General features: G+C 37.6%; 1 protein-coding gene and 1 long non-coding RNA gene across 2 annotated transcripts in view; one reads left to right on the top strand and one right to left on the bottom strand.

Annotated features, from left to right (window-relative positions):
* LOC135203165 (uncharacterized) overlaps positions 1-466 on the bottom strand; it is a 4,332-nt gene extending 3,866 nt beyond the window's left edge. Inside the window, exon 1 of the long non-coding RNA XR_010311874.1 lies at positions 328-466. This is a non-coding gene — a long non-coding RNA (uncharacterized LOC135203165). The remainder of the gene's footprint in view (positions 1-327) is intronic.
* Positions 467-4,433: 3,967 nt separating this feature from the next.
* The window catches only part of LOC135202858 (uncharacterized), a 35,584-nt gene continuing 18,039 nt past the window's right edge, over positions 4,434-21,978 (top strand). The window contains 1 exon segment of the mRNA XM_064232315.1: positions 4,434-4,636. The gene's annotated coding sequence lies outside the window, so the exon portion shown is untranslated.

Below are 21,978 nucleotides of genomic sequence, written 5' to 3' on the forward strand. Positions count from 1 at the left end.
TTGCGAACCTAGACCTACTCTCGAGATGCTTCGTAAAGCTCTTGCCCTTTGGCTTCTCAGCTGAAACCATTGAAGTTCATGGTTTTAGGCAATAATGGCATCCATGATAACAGTGTCATGCAACATCAGGACACGTAACAGAAAAATAGTAAGTTGGTCTAGAAATCAATATGAACAGCATTACTTGGTCTACTTGTTATTTACTTTCCAAAACAACTTATAAACTTCCTCAACCTCCCACAAATCAGTTCTCTTTACTATTCAAACCTATAATTAATGCAAAAAATGGTCGTAAAATCATGTAAAGAAATGTTTTTTTCTTCTCACCATCCTGATAGATATAAACAAATACGAGGAAGCCGTCTACACACGTTAACAAAACGAACTCCAGTGCCTGACTGAAGACGAAGGATCAAGTTCAACACCTCGTTCACCGATTGGTCCTTGCTTAGCAGCGTGCCAGGTGCACGATGACGTTTTCAACCGGAATCTTGACATCTTTGCTGGTATTCTGAAACCATTATGCGGAACCAGGACCATTAATTACTATAACTATTTCTTTTCCTAGGCATCCATCGAATTAAAAGAACACAAACCGGCTTTTGTTATTTTTCCATTTTTTTTTTTTTTTTGGTTGGATCGGCAGTGATGTCACTCAGCGTCATTGCATGACGAGGTTTCCTACGTGAAATTTGAAAATGCGAGAAAATCCCAATTTTTCATAACTGAAGAATATGTTTTTTTTTTTTTAATTCGTAACTAAAATGAATACCAGCATTGGATGATGGGAGAAAAAGTTACATGGCAACAAATTTTCTAAAAAAATTTTCATTCTAGGCACTGCCTCCCTGCATTTCATTTCAGGAGCCATTCAATTTTGTTAGATGTTTTCATTTAGTGTTCACATTTAATTTTTGGCATAATCTTTTGTTTCAGTATAATACTTTTGTGACGCTGCCAGGTGATCTAATAAGCTCCTGCCATTCCCAGCCTCTCTGGCCAGGAAAGGTGTTGAGCATAAGCCTATTTTCAAAACACCCAAGTTCTGAAATTTGGGAGAACTGGATCTGGTAAATAACCGGATTTTGATCATCAGTGAATATTCAGCCAGACGTCGTTGGGACATCATGTTTCCCTGACAATGCTACAACTTGAGACAAACTTTACGAGGGCTTTGAATAGGGGCAATGAGTCAGAACAAGACCCAGGAAGACAACAGAGAAAACCGAGTCTACCATGACTACATAAAAAGGGTTGAATTTCTGTGTTAAACAGCGTTAGGCCTATAGTAGGGAAGAAAAAGTATCCCGGTAACAGCCGATTGCACATCGATCTAAAATGTTACTGATTGATCAATTTTAAAATTTTAATGTATCTACAAATTGAAATATTTATGTAATTTATTTGTAAAGATTACATGTACTATTGTACCATGTACTTCAAAGGTGCATGGTTCTATATACGCTGAAGGTACGAATCATAAGTCTAAATTGCAAATCAAACATTGTTATTATCATTATTGGTATTTGAAAGTTTTTTTTTCTGCCACGACTCATATTGCATTAGTTTAGTTTACCTGTTAAACAGTCCTCTCTTTAATAATATAAATATCTATAAAATGCGCCCACTGTCAAATACTGAATGAAAGAGTGGCTGACAAGGACATTACTGCCCATGCAATGCGGTCCAACTCACAGCCCCTTCATTCCAAATAATATATTTTCTACATTGGTATGAATCATTCAGTGTGTGTGTGTGTGTGTATACATATACCATAGCTGGATGGATCATATGATTGCCGTCATCCCTCCTCCAAACTCGAGGCCTTTGGCACTTACGTCTAGGTCAGTACTAAGGAGTCCAATACAGTTCCCCTCTAGGTGGAATTACCTCTTCGGCAGCAAGCTAGTCCAAGTTGGGTAAAGGACTGGACTGCCCACGCTATTCCATTCGCTACACATCCATATGCTTCATCCTCATTCACTCGTCCTTTTATCTTAACCTACAGGAAACCGATGGAAATTCTTCCCTACAACTCGTCCTACCTTTCTCAATGTCCTACCTTTCTGAAACACTAACAACAGCAACTCGGGTGTTAAAATGTCTAAGAACTCAGTACCCAGTGGCTTGAGGAGTCAGAAAATCTGAAAGAATGAAGGAAAATAGACAGGGAATACATATATATTGTATGAGTAAGTTTGCACACACACACACACACATCCAATGTAGCACGAAGGAACGCGTGCTTGCTTGAGAATATCACAAAATCCACGTAAGGTGAGTGAAAATCGGGACTTTGAACAAGTAATTTCGTAGTTTATACGACATTTTAAAGTTCACACTGAATACAGAAGAGGTTGACAAACCTTATATACATAAACAGAACTGGGATGGGGCGGGGTTACAGTTTGTTCATTCTGGGTGGCGTGTTCTATAAGCAAAAGAGGCAAGGAAAGAGAATCAAGGAGGGCTTCACTAAAAATGGACTGGGAAGGTCTATGCTACCCTGGTCTCACAGGAATTGGTTGATCTTGATGAGGCGGAAATTGAAAACCTATGGAAGTTCATTTGTAAGTGAAAATAATTTGTAAATGAAAAAGTAATCTGGGAGTGAAAAGTAATTTGAAAGTGAAATAAGTCATCTGGGAGGCGAACATGGTAATTTGCAAGTGAAAAAGTAATGTGGGTGTGAAAAGTAATGAGTAAATTTTAAAAGTAATCTGAAAGTGAAATGGGTAATTGGAAAATGAGACAGGTACTTAGGAAGTGAAAAAGTAATTTGGATCTACGATGTGTGTGTTGGTGATATTAATGTACAAAACGAAGAAGCCACCTTTTGGTAATGATTTGGAATAACTGACAACGAATCTGAGGTAAACTGTTGCCGACAGTTAATCTCATCTATGCAAATGAAGATCAATCGAAATGGAATTCATAAGATCGCTGACACACCAAGTTCATCATAAGATGATGAGACTAAGAGATAAAAAAAAATAAGAAACAGGTAAAATATACGCCTAAGTTTCTTCGGCGCATGAAACTTTCACCAACGCCCAGCGGTGGCCTGCCCTATAGCGTTGCCAGACGCATGATTATGGCTAACTTTAACCTGATAAAATGAAGACTACTGACACTATAGAGAGCTGCAATTTGGTATGCTTGATGATTGGATGGTGGGTGATCAGCATACCGATTTGCAGCCCTCTAGCCTCAGTAGTTTTTAAGATCCGAGGGCAGACAGAAAAAGTGACGACAAACAAAAGGTATTTAGTTGATGATTTTAGGGCGATTACAAGTTGCTGACAGCATATTTATAGATAAGAAAAATTACGAATTTGAAGAAGCTTTCACGAGATATTATTTGTAATGCATCAAATAAGGAATCAAAGAAATATCTATTGAGCAACTAATATACATACATACACATACTTATATATATATATATATATATATATATATATATATATATATATATATATATATATATATATAATGTATGTGTATGTATGTATGTATGTGTATGTATGTATATATATATATATATATATATATATTAATGTATGTGTATGTATGTATATTAGTTGCTCAATAGATCTTTCTTTGATTCCTTATTTGATGCATTACAAATAATATCACGTGAAAGCTTCTTCAAATTCGTAATTTTTCTTATCTATATATATATATATATATATATATATATATATATATATATAGATAAGAGATTATATATATATATATATATATATATATATATATATATATATATATATATATATATATATATATATATAAACCAGTTGCTAGTTATACGAGGCATTTCATGATATAACTCAAGTTCGATGGTGGAAAACATTGGAGGAAGAAGTAGAGAATGGACGCTGATTCTTTGTACCTCCAAATCCAATGCGGCTTCACATATAGTACGCAGTTGTGGGAAAGCGAAAAGATAAAAAAAAAAGAAAAAAAAGTCATTGAATCGTATCATCTACTGATTACCGATTTCCATTTAGTAAATGTTGGAAAAGGTGGCCTGATGGGTGTTACATGGCCACCTGAGAGAAGGCAGAATCTTCCCTGGACCCTTCTAGCTCAACAAAACAGTAAATGATATTAGTCACAAGAAATATTTCTTCTGTTTTTCTTAGGTATGAAATTGCGCCAGAATATATATATATAATATATATATATATATATATATATATATATATATATATATATATATATATATTTAGCTTTTTTCTAATTCTGTATTGCTTCATTTCCAATCAAAATACTTTTATTTCAGACGAAAATTTCCATTAAACAAATCGCAGTCTTAGCCGAAACCTCCGCATGTGAGCAAATCCCGGAGAACTTGACTGAAGTCAAGGAGGGCGGAGCCTGAGGGGAAATCAAGTTTATATATAAAGACCGTAGCCAATGCCCCATGGCCGTCAGTAGCGTGTTGGCTTCGATAGTGTTCGTGTGTTAGTTGGTCATGCGTGTTTGGTTGGAACCGCTTGAGGTTGCACATGTGACGGTTCCTGGACCACGCCCCTTTTTTTGAAATACTCCCCCGAGAGGCACTGAAAGATAACGCACCTGGGAAAAAAAGAAGACTTTACTGCCTCGGTGTGCCAACGCTATTGAGATATCAGTTAGTTTCTTTTGTTTCTGTGAGATTTTTAATGATTGCTAATTTAGGCCAATAGAAAGTAGCGATGAGAATTTTTTTTTATTTTTTGCCATGAAACGTATTTGAAAGTTTATGACATTTTGCTGACATTTCCAGAGCGCGTGGACATTATTATCAACAACGTCAGAAATTTTGCCGCGATCATTAGAAGTTGGCGCTGAATTCACTGCCGTGTGTGATATTGAAAATGTTCGAATTTCCCGTTGGTATTTTAGCTTTTTTTTCACAGCAAACGGACCATTTTCCTCGAAAAATACAATAACTATCTATAATTAGTTCCACGTAATCACGGACACGACTATATAAATGCTAAGAACTGAAAGAGGGGGAAAAATAATTCGAAAAACCCAGAGTCGAAAGAGAGTACCAAGATGGCGCCAAGAATGCGTAGTAGACCGTCGTAACTGCTCCGAGAGAAGCCATAAAGATCATTTTGTCCCTTGGTGGGATAGAGCAAATACGTCGAGGTAATTACGATTTCAGTAAAGGATGTTGTTTGTTGGTCGTAGGTGAGTGGGATGCGATAATTACTTTCAGCATGTTGGCTACCGTTAGGGAAAGCTGCTTCATGTGAGGTATACAAACATACATAAGTACTATATATATATATATATATATATATATATATATATATATATATATATACTTCATATATATATAATATATATATATTCATATATGTATATATATATGTATACTTATATATAATATATATATATATATATATATACATATATGTATATATATATACATATATATATATATATATATATATATATATATATAGAGGAGAGAGAGAGAGAGAGAGAGAGAGAGAGAGAGAGAAATTGTGGAAAATTGAAGCTTTAAATTCATATTTGAGAGTAAAATAAGAAAAGATGATAAGATAGGAGATGGATGACTCACACGAGAACTGGAACAAATAAGGTAGCAGTGTACGTGCAAAAAAAAACATGTAATATATGATGAAGAGGCGAGGAGTGTATAAAAGCAAAGATGGAAATGTACAAAGGGTTTGATCTAGCCAACACTCCTTTACAGGAATGAAGTGTGGATGTTGAATGCAAATAAGAAAGAGCAGGTGGAAGCTGTAGAGATGAAATGTTAACACATTACTGTTGGCGAAAGAATTGAAAGGGTTAGAAACGAAGATATATAATATATATATACATACACACACACACACACACACACACACATATATATATATATATATATATATATATATATATATATATATATATATATATAATAATTGGGGGGAAAGGAATACCGCTGAAAGTGTGAATGAGAACATTTTAACATGGCTTGGGCATTTAGAAGAATTGGAGGACTAATCGATGGTAAACAGAGTATGCGTAACCTTATATAATCGTTACTGAGGAGGAGATAACACCTAGAAAGGGTTAGACAGATGATACAAAAAGCTAACTGCAAATGGAAGCTTTCGTGTCCAGCGAAACCCTGAGTGCTTGCAACATAGGTTCAGCATGCCGCAGGTAAATCGTCTGTTTGGTGGTATGAAGTGGCTTATGTTGTGGAAGTTTACTGCGCAGGGTATTGGTCTATGATACAGCATCTGTCTGGATTCTTTTATTTATTAATTTTTGTTCTCCGGAATAGGTTACTATAGTAGATTCACGCCAACCGTGCATTTGATGTCTAGGCCAGTCCCTTACGACGCTCCTGATTGGCTGTTGATAAGCCAGTCACAGGGCTGGAAACTCACCGTCACTCTCGAGAGTTCATACAGGCGGGATGCATGCTCCATCTCTCCTGAGGGATACAACTCTCGAGAGAGACTGAGAGTTTCCAGCCCTATGATTGGCTTCGTCGTAAGGGACTGGCCCAGACACCAAATGCACGGTTGATGCGAATCTACAATAGCAGCCTTCCGGCAACCTCACCCACTCCCTACAGTCTACTAACTACCAGGTACATATCTCACTGCTGCAGGTTGAAGAGACACAATATCAATTTCAGGAAACGTGCCTAGGTCGGGATCGATCTCGTGACTTTCAAGGGTAGATTCACATCAACCGTGCATTTGATGTCTAGGCCAGTCCCTTACGACGCTCATGATTGGCTGTTGATAAGCTAGTCACAGGGCTGAAAAGTGGAAACTCTCAGTCTCTCTCGAGAGTTCATACAGGTAGGATGCATGTTCCACCTCGCTTTTTTGTTTGTTTGTTTGTATGGTGCTTTTACGTTGCATGGAACCAGTGGTTATTCAGCAACGGGACCAACGGCTTTACGTGACTTCCGAACCACGTCGAGAGTGAACTTCTATCACCAGAAATACACATCTCTCACTTCTCAATGGAATGGCCGAGAATCGAACCCGCGACCACCGAGGTGGCACGCCAACACCATACCAACCACGCCACTGAGGCGCTTGAGAGATACGTCTTTCAAAAGTATCCCTCAGGAAAGGTGGCACATACATCACATACATCCTGCCTATGTGAACTCTCTCGAGAGAGACTGAGAGTTTCTAGCCCTGTGATTGTCTTAGCAACAGCCAATCATAAGCGTCGTAAGGGACTGGCCTAGACATCAAATGCACGGTTGATGTGAATCTACTATACTAACCATCGGACTCTTGGATCAAAACAACGCAAAATGCAACACACACTTACACACACACACACACACACACACACACACACACATATATATATATATATATATATATATATTATATATATATATATATATATATAATTATCTTTTTATGTATAAAACGAGGGAAAAAAAGTCACATTGATTTATGGTGTCCGGTTATAGTCACTGGGGAAAATCCTCAATATTTCTTGGGGTCATTATCATTTTTTGTTTTTTATATTTCCTATCTTTTGTTAATGCTTTTACGATAATCCCCAACGGCCTTCTACTAAACACGGCGCAAAGAAGGCTACATGGATAAGCAAAGATTGAGACTTTTTTTCCGTGACTTTTTTTATCTATGACATTTTAACTGGATTCGTATAAAATTTTCACCACATGCCAACTGGGTTGTGGAGCAAGTGGCTCCAGAAAAAATATTAGCTTTCCAGTTCTCATGCAAGTCCCCTGACATGAGGTTGTAAGTCCGATGCCCTTTTTGAAAGTATTTGCTACCCAACACACGCGACTAACTGTCGGGTACTGAATTCTTATTAAAGGTTCACAGAGTCTCTATGGACTGTTTAAAAAGCATGCCAATGCGCCCTTCTTAGCTCTAAGTTTGATGGTATTATCAAATACCATAGGCTTACTATCACGACCCTGTATTGAAATGGGACTAAACCACGGCCACCTATAGAGAATATGTGGCCGTGACTAAACGGAGGTGTATATGTATATATATGTATACACACACACACACACACACCACATATATATATATATAATATAATATATATATATATATATCTATATATATATATATATATATATATATATATATATATATATAATGACAACAGCTGCAAAGCCACAAAGCAAAATCAGTACAAAGAGTCAACACAAACATTACACTATACCAACCTAACGAGCCCAAAAGTATAAACAAACACGAGTAGAAGAGTCAGGTAGATTAACGTGATCAGCTCTGAAACCAAGTAACAGGGAAAAAAACTCGAAAAAAACAAGGCATATAAAAAAGGAAAATATCTGGCGAGCATCACCATCAAATAAAGTAAGTTGAAAATCCCCCGCGATTGTCATGAGTGGAATTTTCATTAACATTCAAGTGCTAAGTTGAAATCTGGAGCGTTAAGTAAATGCTTGGGACATCTCGCGTCCTACTTTCGCTTCACGTAACAAGTTACGTTTTATATAACTGTTTAGATCTTGTAGTTAATGCGGAGAGACTAGTCCTAATGATCAAATATTGAACCTTAATTACAAAAGCGAGGGATTCTTTCGTACCGTCGTAGGGAAAAGTCCAAAACAAAAGCCAGTGAATGAAAAATATAGATAAAATCTACTGTCCGTAAAGAAGGATTAAACATGAATAAATGTTTTCTTTTATATTTCAGGAAGAACTGCAAAATAATAAAAAAAACAATACTGAAAAATATCAAATACATTAATGTTTTCTTTAAAGAAGCATGTAGTATACAGTGTCTCCATCACAATAAGCCTATACATTGAAGATGGCTTAAATTCATAAAATCTTTGCGTAGCGCATCTCTCTTGTGCTCTAAATGCATCCGAGGCGACTCACACGTAACAAGCAGTCACGTGGAAATTGCCATATTCGAGATTTTCCGGAAGATAAAGCGTAAGACAAAAACTGTTCTCCATTTACTCCGAGATTTGCCGAACGATAAAACTTGCGAGTTTGGTGAACGTTGTCAAGATTGGGAGAAGGCGTTCCGCTCGCCTTGGAGCTACAGTTTCTAATTCAATCTTCCGTCCTTGGGTTGTACTTTTTCACTCAATCTTTTTCTTCTTATTTTCTTTTACGCTGTATTTCAAATTTTTTTTTCTCTTTTGAGTCGTTTGAGCAGCATTTTCACTCTCTTCTCCTCCTGAGTTGTATAGCCTAATAATCGTCTCCCCTTGCGCTGTAAACTCAATTTCCTCACTCTAAATTGTAATGTTCTAGGCTAACCTTCCCTTCTTTCATAAATAACTGAGTTTGTATCGATTTTCTCTGCTTATCTGCCGGAACTCCGACGAGTGATACTATCAGTATCTCAGGGCATTAGCAGATTCTGCAGTCCATTTATTTTTTTGTTTTGCAGAACCTTGTTTTGAGAGGGACACATTTTTTGTCGGGGAAAGTTGGCTATTCCCATTTTTTTTTTCTTTTTTTTTTGAGGGGTAAGAACAATGGGGTCCCTTGGTAAGCATCCGCTTCTTTGAATATTATCAAAAGTTCTTAAAAAGAACGAGATAAAAACAATTCAAGTAGCTAACTCTTGTACCTTTTATTGCTCACTGCAAGTTTTTCCGATTTTGTCCGCTTTTTATCTTGTGATATATATCCTTTAAACCAGGCTGTTAAAGCATTCTTCTCACTTATCTACTCTTGCTTTGAGAAAAAGCAAATCTTATAATCTTTAACGAAGGCACAATTAGCAGGGGAGGGTGGGGACTAGACCAATGAACCTGTAGCGGTATTATAAAACACTTCAGCGTGAGCCAATAATACCTTCCATAGTTGTAGTAATTGGTTCAAGGTGAGCTTCGCTCCCGGCCGCCCCATTCAGCCACACTCCGCTGCAACGGAAAACTTAGCGTTGGGGGATTTCGGGCGTCACGTGGATGTGAATGTGTAGGAAAACTTGGAAATTTGGTGCGTTACGTCAAAAAGGCTTGATATACTTTCGGAAATATAATAATGGTACTAAAATTCACTGGACGCATCTAAACCGGCGATCAACATTAGACCTAATTTGAGAAATGAACGGGCAGTTCCTTCTGTTTATTTGATTTCATATTCACTCGCACAGAAGACGTACGTAATATTAATAATACGATATACGAGTAGAATTAGTGCAAAATTATGGCGGACATGGGAGATCAGAATAAATTACCTCATAGGAAGGAAAAAGTAGTTGAACGAGAGGGAAAATAATCTAATATGAGGAGGAAACTGCTTGTTTTGCTGAATTAGCGCTCAAAATTGAATGTAATCTTTTGTCGTTGTTAAAGAAAGGCTGCAGTTATGTCAAAAAGCTTCGTAATTCTACAGCAGTCCGTTAATATTAGTCTTGGGCATATCGAATTGTTATAAATCCAACAATTGCTGAAATGTCTACAAACTCGCACGGTACAATTCACAAAGTCGCCTAAAGGAAGTAACACGGTTACAGCATAATTTACTACACTAAACTCTTGGTTTATTTTCAGAATTTTCAGATGCTTCACGAAATTTCGGCCTAGGTGACTAGGTCGAGTCCGTATCTGTTTCGTCAAATGTACAGATTTTTAATGCAGCCATCTACACACACACACACACACACACTATATATATATATATATATATATATATATATATATATATATATAGTATCTATACGCCACTGAACAGCACCACTCACGATCCACACAAAACTGCAGATTCAGCAAATGTGAATCGTGGACTCGTGGTTCTTGTCCTTCCAAACCAGCCACTATCAATCAAACTGAATTTACAATGATGCCGTTTTTTCTTCACAACATTGGCTTTTGGCAGTGTTACCATGTGCAGTTCACCTGATTTAGTTTTTACGTTATTTATGATTTAATGGATAGAATGTGTATTTTCCTATGTAGAGTTATTTTCCGTGATGTTAGAAAACTACACGTCACTAACTTAACAAAGTAATTTTGACGAAGAAAAATAAAGGATTTCAATAAAATTCATTTGTATAAATAAAACAGGATACGTTTTATAGCTTTATATTCATAATAAAACATAAAAAGGCAAAGTGAAGAATTTTATTCTTCAGTGCCGTGGCCTGTGGTCGGAAAAGCCACGGAGGGTTGCCAGATGTCACCAGAAAGCCACACTAATAGACGAAATTCCTCAAAACGGCAACCCTGAACTGAAACCTTTGAACCCCACGCCTAGTGAAGGCCCACTATAAGGACCAGTAACTGCCCTCTAGGTTATTCAGACACCCATCAAGCAAAGCATCCTTCTTCAGCGTCCAGATAAATCAGGACAGCTTAAGAGTGAGCCATACAAGGTTGTGCCTGGGATGGAATGGAATATATAGAATTTTAAGCCAAAGGCCAAGCCCTGGGACCTATAAGGTCATTCAGAGCTGAAAGAGAAATAGAAAGGTCTGAAAAGTGTAACAGGAGGAAAACCTCGCAGTTGCGCCGTGAAACAACTGACAGGAGATATATGTATATATATAGTATATATGTGTGTATATATATGTATATATATATATATATATATATATATATATATATATATATATATATATAATTAATGAAGACTTTTTTTCGCATCACTACACGAGGAACATCTTTCTTGGCGCCAAGAATCTTCCTTGTTCATGGCAGATATCATTCTCTCTCTCTCTCTCCTCCCGAGAATTCTTTGAACCAAGCCCCCCTGAAGAAGAACATTATGTGACAGGAAACAGAATGTTTGGGGGAAGGTGACATAACACCGAATACTCAAAGCGGGTAACGAGCTGAGAGCAGGTGGTGGTGGAGATTGCACGTTAAAAGATGATGAGCACCTTTGCACTTTGGTGGCAGAGGAATCAATGTCATTGCAACGGTGCATTTGCATTTCCTTCAGACCTACATTCTAGGTTTTTCCTACTCATAATATATATATATATATATATATATATATATATATATATATATAGATAGAGAGAGGAGAGAGAGATAGAGAGAGAGAGAAGAGCGAGAGAGAGAGAGAGAGAGAGAGAGAGAGGGAGGACTCAGTCTAGTGGTTCGGGTTCGAGAGAACCTTTGTTTGAATCCCATGCTATTGCACGGTGATGTGGATAGATGATGTTAAAATTCATTGTGCTATTTCCGACCTAACCAGCTAAATAAGTATATACCTAGTAATTAGTCGTCTATCATGGTATGAGCCACGGCTAAAAGGGGGGTATATAGGCCTATAGCCACCACTCAATTTACTTACTATTAGAATCAGAAATCTTGACATTGCACAACAATAACAGAACACCCGCGGTGTTGTCTATCTTCCCCTCTGTTTATTTCTTTCCAACTGGTTACATCACTGAAGAAACGGTGTAAGACAAGTAAGCTGAAGTTCGACAAAGCCATCAGTGTTGCTCAGTGAAGGAAAGCGGGTGTACGTTTTGTATACTTTGCTGGCGACAGTGCCTATGGAAGGGTGCAACTCTGAGCTATTTTTGTAAGAGTATTTGTATATTATGTTTAACTATAAACTCTATTTTTAGAGGCGAGTGTAACCATAATGCGTGAAATATCGATCATGGTTGTGACCTACCATAACCCACCAACTACCTGTTGCTATATAATTCACCGTTTAGTCAAGAGGGGGACAATGGAATTTAAAGGAACACGGTCATTACGTTCCGACTACAAATAGTGTGTTAAGATGGTCCCAAATCAAGATACAATGTAACTGTTGACCGGTATATTTATCTCTAATCACTGCGCTTTACATAGTTCTACTTTTTTACTACAGACGGTTTACCGCTTTTCCTTTGGTAAATGTCAAAATCCTCTCTATATCTATGGTCAAATGTTACTACATAGGTCTACGTCATTGGCCTTCTGGCTTTGGCGTGATTCAAGTGCAGTACATAGATAAACGTGTTTTACTTCGCAGTGGTAGCATTCCTTTTAAACTAACACTCCTATAAACATTATACTTGCATAAGAAACAGCACAATCCGGACCTTCGTATTTCGCTTGAAGTTACAAAACAGCTAATGCAATGCTTCTATTAAAGCCAAAGTAACCTTCACTGGCAACACCGTTTGGAATGAAGCAGTCAGAAATAAAGGACAGAGAGAGAGAGAATTAAAGAAAAAATCCAGCTATAAACAAAGACCTAATTAAATGCAGTTAAGTGCACTATCAGTCTACGTCGGCGAGATCTATAGCTCTGACAAGCCAGTGCTAACGGTGAATGGTCCTCCTCTTTGGTCTCTCGATACATTATTTTTTTACCAATACTTTTTTTTCTTCTTTCTTACGTATCACAGATTTAATTTCCTATTTGTTTGTATTGTCCATCTTCACTTTCGTCTTTTTTATTAGGGGGAGGTTGAGTGTCGGCTCGAGAGCGCCGCATTGAGTGAAATTTCCTATTCAAAGTCTGATTAACATTACAAGGCTAACTAACCGTTAATATGAAAAACGCTCCTCTTCCTCACACGCTCACGCGCAGGAGGTTCAATTAAAGAAACGTGCAGCCTTTCACTATTTCCCCACACAAAATAGATGTTAGGACCATACTTTTTTTTTTCTTTCTATTTTGTACTCGCCAAGTACGTAATTGGTATCACTCCCAACCCAACCAAGTAAGCCTACTTTCGAACTCCCAACTCGAGCAAGTCAAGGAACGGTTATGAATGATGTGTGTTTTCTTAATAATGAGTTTATCTATAGCTCTACGTAAGCAGTAGATTATGTAACCCGATCGTTAGCTAAATTTTGTAGGTTTCCTTATCGTACTGGAGAGAGATTGAGGGCCGGGTTGGCAAGTGAGGGAACAGATGTGAGTGAACAGATTTCGGTCAAAATGTATGCCTTATTATAATTGCAGCACAGGCTCTTAACCAGAGACTCTAAGGAGAAAGTAAAAGACTCATGGCAACCGAAACCTCAACCAAGTTCCTCTGACAACACCTCATAGGTCCCAGTGCTTGGCCTTTGGCCTAAATTCTATATACAACTCAACGACAACGCCTCACGACAATACTACTCAACCCCGTAGTGGGGTAGTGCCGTCAATGCACCTCATGCGGTGCATTGTAAGCATTACTTGGGTTCTTTGCATCGTACCTTTGGCCCCTAGCTGCAACCCCTTTCGTTCCTTTCACTGTACCTCCTTTTATATTCCCTTTCTTCCGTCTTACTACCCACCCTCTTTTAACAACTGATTCAGTGCAACTGCGAGGTTTTCCTCCTGTTATAATTTCCAAACCTTTTCCTGTCAATTTTCGTTTCAGCGCAGAATGACCTCATAGGCCCTAGAGCTTGGCATTTGGCCTAAATTCTAAATTCGATTCAAAGTAGGTCAGGTTAGGCAAAAGACCGGCGATATCATAAATGTGTCGAAACTGAGAAATCCAGCGATTATGTATTCCCCTTCTGAAAATAAGGCGACTTCATGTATCTTCATAATCTTAATTTTTTCTTCCCCTTTAATATTATCTTGAAAAATGTAGAGGGGAAAGAACGGTTCTTAGACTGTGTCAGAAGACAAAAGTCTTGTGATCAACCTCCTCAAAAGGTCTTCGTGTGACATATTCCTGTCCCTCCCAAACCCTGGACAATGGGCACTAGTTGCCATTCACAAGGTCCATCTATCGGTAAGGTTTTCGTAAAATTGCACAAACCTTGCCAGCAAACAAATCCATAAACCTAACCTCATTGGAAACAGTACACCCAATCATGCTATAGCTTTGTATCTTATCCTGTTTCTGTATCTAATTTTGTTCATATATTGCATAAATATAAACTATTTGTGCGTCATACATGATCAGAGTAATATCTTCGACTTTTTCTCTCTTCTCATTGTTTTTCGTCACTCAACTAAATTTGGGAACCGTAATCTACGAAACCCTGAGTCTATATCCGTAGCGATGCTTGAGACAGCATTTTATTTTTTTTAACCACAATTCTAAGCGATATTAAAAATACGGATCCCCTACCTTTATTTCCAAACCGAATGTAATTCTGAATCATAATTTTTCTCTCCCAGTCCAGAGATAACGCCATGAAGTTAAGCCGTAGTCGACAACACGGAACACCGTACACGCAAATAGGACAGTAATACTTCTGTACAATGTAAACATTCCACCAGGAAAGTTCGTTGTTGAGGAAATGCGTCGGGTGGTAATTCAAAAGGAAATGGAGTATGCGCCATTAAACATTAAATTAACCTAAAAAAATTAATATAATTAGTTTTATTAGTTATTAAAGAAAGTCCTGTCACCTACATCAAGGTAAAGAAAGTTCGGAACGGACCTCAGCGTCACGTAACAATGGCATATGATCGTTAGCTTTTGAAATGCCGAACATAAATGAACTTAGAACACATTTAAACGAACTATTATGAACGTCACATTTCACAGCGATGCTCTGAAACCAAAGACAGTATTACCAGTCCAAAAAAGGACTAACATCATGAGATTTCTTAGTTTTAGAAGCAGTGATAACTGCCAACAGTACTGTATTACTAATTTAGACCAATTTGTACCCAAGGAGTTCAATTACAAGCAAGAAGTCCCTTGGTCTGGATCTAATTAGCCGACCTTGCTCGAAGGGCCACTAAACGTTGCTTTGGTGTGGATCTGCTCTCGAGATTTTGGGCAAGATTATTGTAGACTTAACTTTGGTGTTCGTTAAATTGGTGCGTGTATAGATAAACGGTGCGGTATTTTATCGACTCTAGGTAAGATTGGTTCATACTTTTATTACGATTTTTCTTTCAACCAGTTACAATCCCTTGCTATAAACATTCAGAATATTTGCCATAGAGTTTTATCAAAAGCTTTAATTATTGGATTTTTGTTTTGCCATGATCTGTCTTTATTGACGTAAGCTATCAATTATATAAGTACTATATGGATGGCAATCCACCATGGTGGTTCGTAGCCAGGGTGGATTATGACATGGAACTAGCCAAGGTCTAACTCACCTTGGTCTAACTAGCAACTCATACAAACATAATCGATAGAGACGTAAGAAGTTGCACCTGGAAAAGTTCCTCGTTGGACTAGTCGGTGACTTGCTCGACCACCGATCTCAGGTACGGGTTCGATTTATTTCTGGAGATAGAAATTCATTTCTTGGTGTGGTTCGGATCCCACAATAAGCTGTAGTAGGTCCCGTTGCTAAGTAACCAGTAGGAGAGTTGTCAATCAGCTCAGTGGTCTGGTAAAATTAAGATATACCTAACTTTACACCAGGAAAGCTTCTCTTAGACCCTGTCTCTAAGAAAGACGGCACACACATATATATTATATATATGTATATATATATATATATATATATATATATATATATTAGACAGATAGATAGGGCTATACTAGACGTATATGACTACCGATTTTTTTTTTTTCTACGTAACTGCGATTTTTTTCTTTTAAGAAATATACATTTACAATTCTTACAATTTGTAGTATTGAATGTTTCATAATATATTTACATAAATAAAATTAGCAATGGAAGTATATTCACTACATTACAACTTTTACTATTCATCTAAATATGCTGTTAAATTACAAACATATTGACTTATGAATACTTTTTGAACAGAAGTTTTAATTCCTATTTTATTTACTTTGTAACAATTGACCATTGTACTTTTTGTCCATTTAAGTAATTGCGGGTCAGTACTTATAAATCCTGAGTTTTTTCCCATCCATTTGCCTGCTATAAAATCATATATTAGGATCATTGCTACTTGTTGATTATGTGATGATTCACAAATGTGTTTATAGACTGAAATTCGGTAGAAACGAATATATATGTATATATTTATATAAAATGTGTGTTTACCGAATTTTATTATGCAAACTCGTTTGTCAATCGCCTTATAATTAGCGGTTTACAATCACATACAAAAATCCCTAGACCTATATGTCTAGTTTAGTGGTTACGATACTTGCCTCAACAGAAAGAGGACCCAATCGGATTATGGACCTGGTAGTTGAAGCACTGTTGTGGCAGTCATTCAGGATATAAAGTAAAAAGAATGCAAAAAGTATGTGGTAATGATAATAAGAATATCCTATATACCAGGAAACGCCTAATTCTATTTTCTTTGGACTTCCAAGAATGACCTTTCATGCTCTCCTGCGATGTCCTTCACGCTCAGTTTTAATCTTCATCTTGTGACCTTATTCCTCCTCCTACGTCCATGTCTCGCCCACGCTGTAATCACCAACTTGCTGTTATCTGGGGGCGCAGGAGATAACGGTTTCGTTTACTTAATTCTTATAGTGTCTTCACTCGGCACAGTGTTTTTACTCTCTCTCTCTCTCTCTCCTCTCTCTCTCTCATTAAAAACAGGTAACTGACCCTACCTCCTGGTCCAGAAACTCCCCCCCAAAAAATTAAAGAAAACGAAGACAAATACTCTTTTTCCACTAACGTGAGAACACTCACGGAAATGAGGATGAAAAGTAGTTAAAGTAAGCCTAAAATGACATCAGCCCCTTAACTGGTATCCCAGAGAAAAATCGGTTCAGGAACCGATTCTTTCGTAGGTTTGGAATTCTCTCTCTGCTTCTGTTTTTTCCTGGGCTGGAAAGGGTTTCCGATTGCTCATCTCATTGGCCTTGGCTGTTAACAGTTTTCAAGTTTTATAAAAACTGATTCTCGTCGTGGTTTTGTTTCTTGAAAAGACAGAAGGCTACAAAATCTTGGAATACAGGGGAGTCATCCCAAGAAATCCAAGAGTTTTGTAAACATTTATCCATAGGACTAAAGAAAACTATTATCTTCCTTTCCGACGTCGACGTAACACCCGTGAGGCTATACCTCTTCGATACTTAATTTTCAATTTTCTAACTTATCCTTACCTTTCGCCCCTGTTCTTATTTTCCCGCCCTACTGCCTTCATCATCACCCAGGAAGGAAAAGGAAGAAGAAATCGAGTCATGCGAGGTAATGAGACGCCGCGAACTAATAGAACCATAACACTTGCCTCGTCCCCCGGTATAACTCCCTCCATTCCCAGCCCCGCAACACCCCACCTTACTAACACTATTATCATGCCCGGAGGACCCCATTGCCTCGGGTCCCGTTGATGGCCATCTGCGCCGCATTAAGGGTCTTCCATATTCCAGGATAAGAGCCCCATTAAAGGAGATCGCAACGAAGCTTTTGCTTCGGGTACTTTGGTCAGGAGGTTAGCCTTCTCCTGCAGGAGAGTGAAAAGGAAAAGGCTCTGTTCCCTTGTGAAAGGAAATGTGTCCGTTCACGCTTCGCCTACGCAGTGAATTGTGTAGGTATGTACCTGGAGGTTAGGTGACTGCGGTAGGGCTCAGTTAGCCAGAAGAAGGGAAATCTAGTACCTCTAAGGCTACGCTGTTCAACTGAAGAAGGTTATACATACATACACACACACACACACACACACACACACACACACACACATATATATATATATTATATATATATATATATATATATATATATATATGTGTGTGTGTGTGTGTGTGTGTGTGTGTGTGTGTGTCTGTAGAATCTACTGGTCACTTTTTCACCAGATACATATGAAATTGTAATAGCCACAATGCCCTCTTAATTTCTTTAATTCTTTGCTCTTTTTTGGATACGCTTATCACTACAAAGCCTGAAGATCCAAGTTCAAAAAAATTTGAAGAAGAAATTGTGATGTCTTGTCCTGGGAAACGAACCCAGGTCCAATAATCACAAAGAATTCAGGAAGTTAAGAGGGCATTGTGTCTATTACAATTTCACACACGCACACACACACACACACACAGACACACACACACACACACACACATATATATATAATATATATCTATATATATATATATATATATATATATATATATTTCGTCGTTAGTGTCTTAACCACCCTGATAGATACCTCTCACAGTCGGCTAACTATCAGATACATAATTCACGGCTTAGGCCTAGGAGAGTGGGCCTCAATGGAAACCCAATAAGTTGCTCTGGATCTCTCTCGACGCGTTTTGCCGTTTTGCAGGTGAGACATATATATATATATATATATATATATATATATATATATATATATATATATATATATCCCCTCTACTCTTATCAGTGACGCAATCCCAGCTATGGAGGGAGCTTCAATCTCTATATTGGTAATAAAGCCGGGACACCATTCGGAATCTTAAAACTCCACTGATTTCATTGACTTGGAGGGACAGAAAACCTTTACGATACATGAATTATTAACTAACGTATTTAATTCCGATGTTTACGACCGACGGTGAAAGAGAATGATGTTCCTCCTTCCAAGAATTCAGACTTTTTATGGTTTTCCCTCCACTCCGCTCTGGAGGCCAAGACGCTCAAAAATGCTTTCTGGCACGCATGCGCTCACAGTCACACACACGCACACGTACTACATATATAATTTTGTGTGAACCTATTATGAACCAGCAAGACCCTCTTGCAAAAGGTCTTCTCTTATATTTAGGTGGGCTTATATTAGAATCGTTAGTTTGTTATTGCAGTATTGTAGCATTCAAAGAATATAACAACAGTTTGGGAGCCAGCGACTAATGTATAAAAAGGTGTTCTGTATACATGTTGTTTTATGTACTTTTAATCTACAAACATAAGAAAGTTTGCTTGTAAGGTGAGTTGTGAGTTTATCGTTAAATTGTGTTTGTTTTTAGTAGTCTTAGTTTCAACTTTGTGAAGGTTCTTATGATAAGCTTTGATTTTATATTAGCATATGTTTTATTTGTATACTATTCATACGCATATTATATTGTGCGTGTGTTTGCGGGTATGTAGTGTCTGTACATTAAGTATATATATAGTATATTTATATACATATATATAATATCACTAAAAATCTTCATTATATTGTTTCACTGCTAAAACCTAGACGCATATTTTAGTTGCCGGATATTTTGCTAAACGACAAGGCCACCCTCCCCAAACACACACACATACACTCATACATATATACATACAGTCACACTCACACACAAATATATATATATATATATATATATATATATAATATAGATATATATATATTTTATACCATCACAAGTTATAAATGAACAGTGCTCTTGGCACATGCGTACAAAAGAGCTCCCGTCTTGGGATCACTCGTTCTAGACCTAAAAAATAAAAACACCGCAACGGTAGTATATAAATAAAAGGCACTTGATGGCGCATTTATCTGGCCCTTAAATCAAGTAATAACTCACAAACCGGGGACAGACTCGGGAGATGAATGCGAGTGACCAAAGAAACAACATTAGAGGAGGTTAAAGGAGGCAAATATGTCCGGAACGACTCAACTTCCGGGACATTTCTACCAGATGTTCTTTTTCCGAGAGTTGGCGGCTTATTCGGCCGTTGTAAACGATGACACTGGGTTACAATGAGTCCCGCGAACCAATAGAGCGAGCAGGAGTAAGGATTCTAAAGCTAGATAAATTTTGATCGTTACTTATTTACATTCTGCGTTTTCTTACTATCAATGGTACTACTGTTGTTGAAAAAGCATAGGCACTTTAGTAGATTCACATCAACGGTGCATTTGAAGTCTAGGCCAGTCCCTTACGACGCTCCTGATTGGCTGTTGGTAAGTCAATCACAGGGCTGGAAACTCTCGGTCTCTCGAGAGAGTTCACATAGGCAGGATGTATGCTCCACCTCTCCTGAAAGACTTATCTCGCAGGAGAGGCTGAACATAGATCCTACCCATGTGAACTCTCTCGAGAGACTGAGAGTTTCCAGCCCTGTGATTGGCTTATCAACAGCCAATCAGGAGCGTCGTAAGGGACTGGCCTAGACATCAAATGCACCGTTGATGTGAATCTACTATACCAATGGTTTGTGTGCTACTTGGCTATCACACCGACAATTACAATAAAACCTTAAGTTATTAGAGATACTGTTACTTTATGGGTTTTGGCCTAACATGGATTGGAATAGGGGAATATTTAAGCATAGAATTTCAAGTTGTCGGGTATAGGATAGGAAAGCACATAGGTATAATTGCCCGTTTTACTGACTTTTGGTTTTAAAAGTTAAGCGTTAGTTTCCTGATTTTGTGTATAACCTGTTTGCTGGGTATAGTCGTGTTCTTTGGCACTATCTTCCTGTCTCTGTTTTTACTGACATAATTTTTTCCTCCCAGAAAAGATTGGTGCTTTCACTTCCTTGATGATCAAGTGCCATTATTCTATATTTGGTCTCCCTTGTGAGGTAGCCTGGTGAATGTCGGAAGTCAGGCATGGTGCTACCACTCTCAGCCTGAAGATCGATTCTCAGATTCTCACAGCAGTTAAGCGGCAGTGGGACACTACTTCAGAACACTAAAGGAAGCGCGTAACAAAACCTTTTTTCCCCATCTTTTATAGCTCATCTCATAACAAAATGGAATACGAAAATATGATTTATCTTATCAGCAGTCTATTGTCTCGTTTATATTTGCCCGTTATGACAGCTGTAAACTGCTCCAGTCTTTTTCTTGTGTCAGAAAACAGAACTTTATTTGCTGATTTATTTGCTAATTTTTGTACTGCAACACTAATCATCGACTATTTATAATAGCCACTAGTTATTGTAGGAATCACTCGTTATCTCTAGTAGCAACTTGCTATGGGTCACCAGCTATTCTGTCAATTTCATGTTTCTAGTAAACAACTGATACCTTTTAATCTTTTTTCTTTCTTTTTTCATTAACTTTCCTGCTATTTTTTGTTTTATTTAGCTTTTGCATTACTTTCCTGCCGTAATTGATCGTACTAGGCTCTGTTTTTTTCCATCTGTCCATCCGCCTGTGGTGTATGCGTATGGTAACACTGCAGCCCGGGCTTCAGATAGTCACATTCAGCTTACATTCAACAATAATAATAACCCTATTTCGAATATTAACGGTGTAATTCGCATACAATAAATTATTAAAACACTTTTCAGTTGCAAATGTACAC

Source organism: Macrobrachium nipponense, chromosome 33 (assembly GCF_015104395.2).
Source record: "Macrobrachium nipponense isolate FS-2020 chromosome 33, ASM1510439v2, whole genome shotgun sequence".
NCBI lineage: Eukaryota > Metazoa > Arthropoda > Malacostraca > Decapoda > Palaemonidae > Macrobrachium > Macrobrachium nipponense.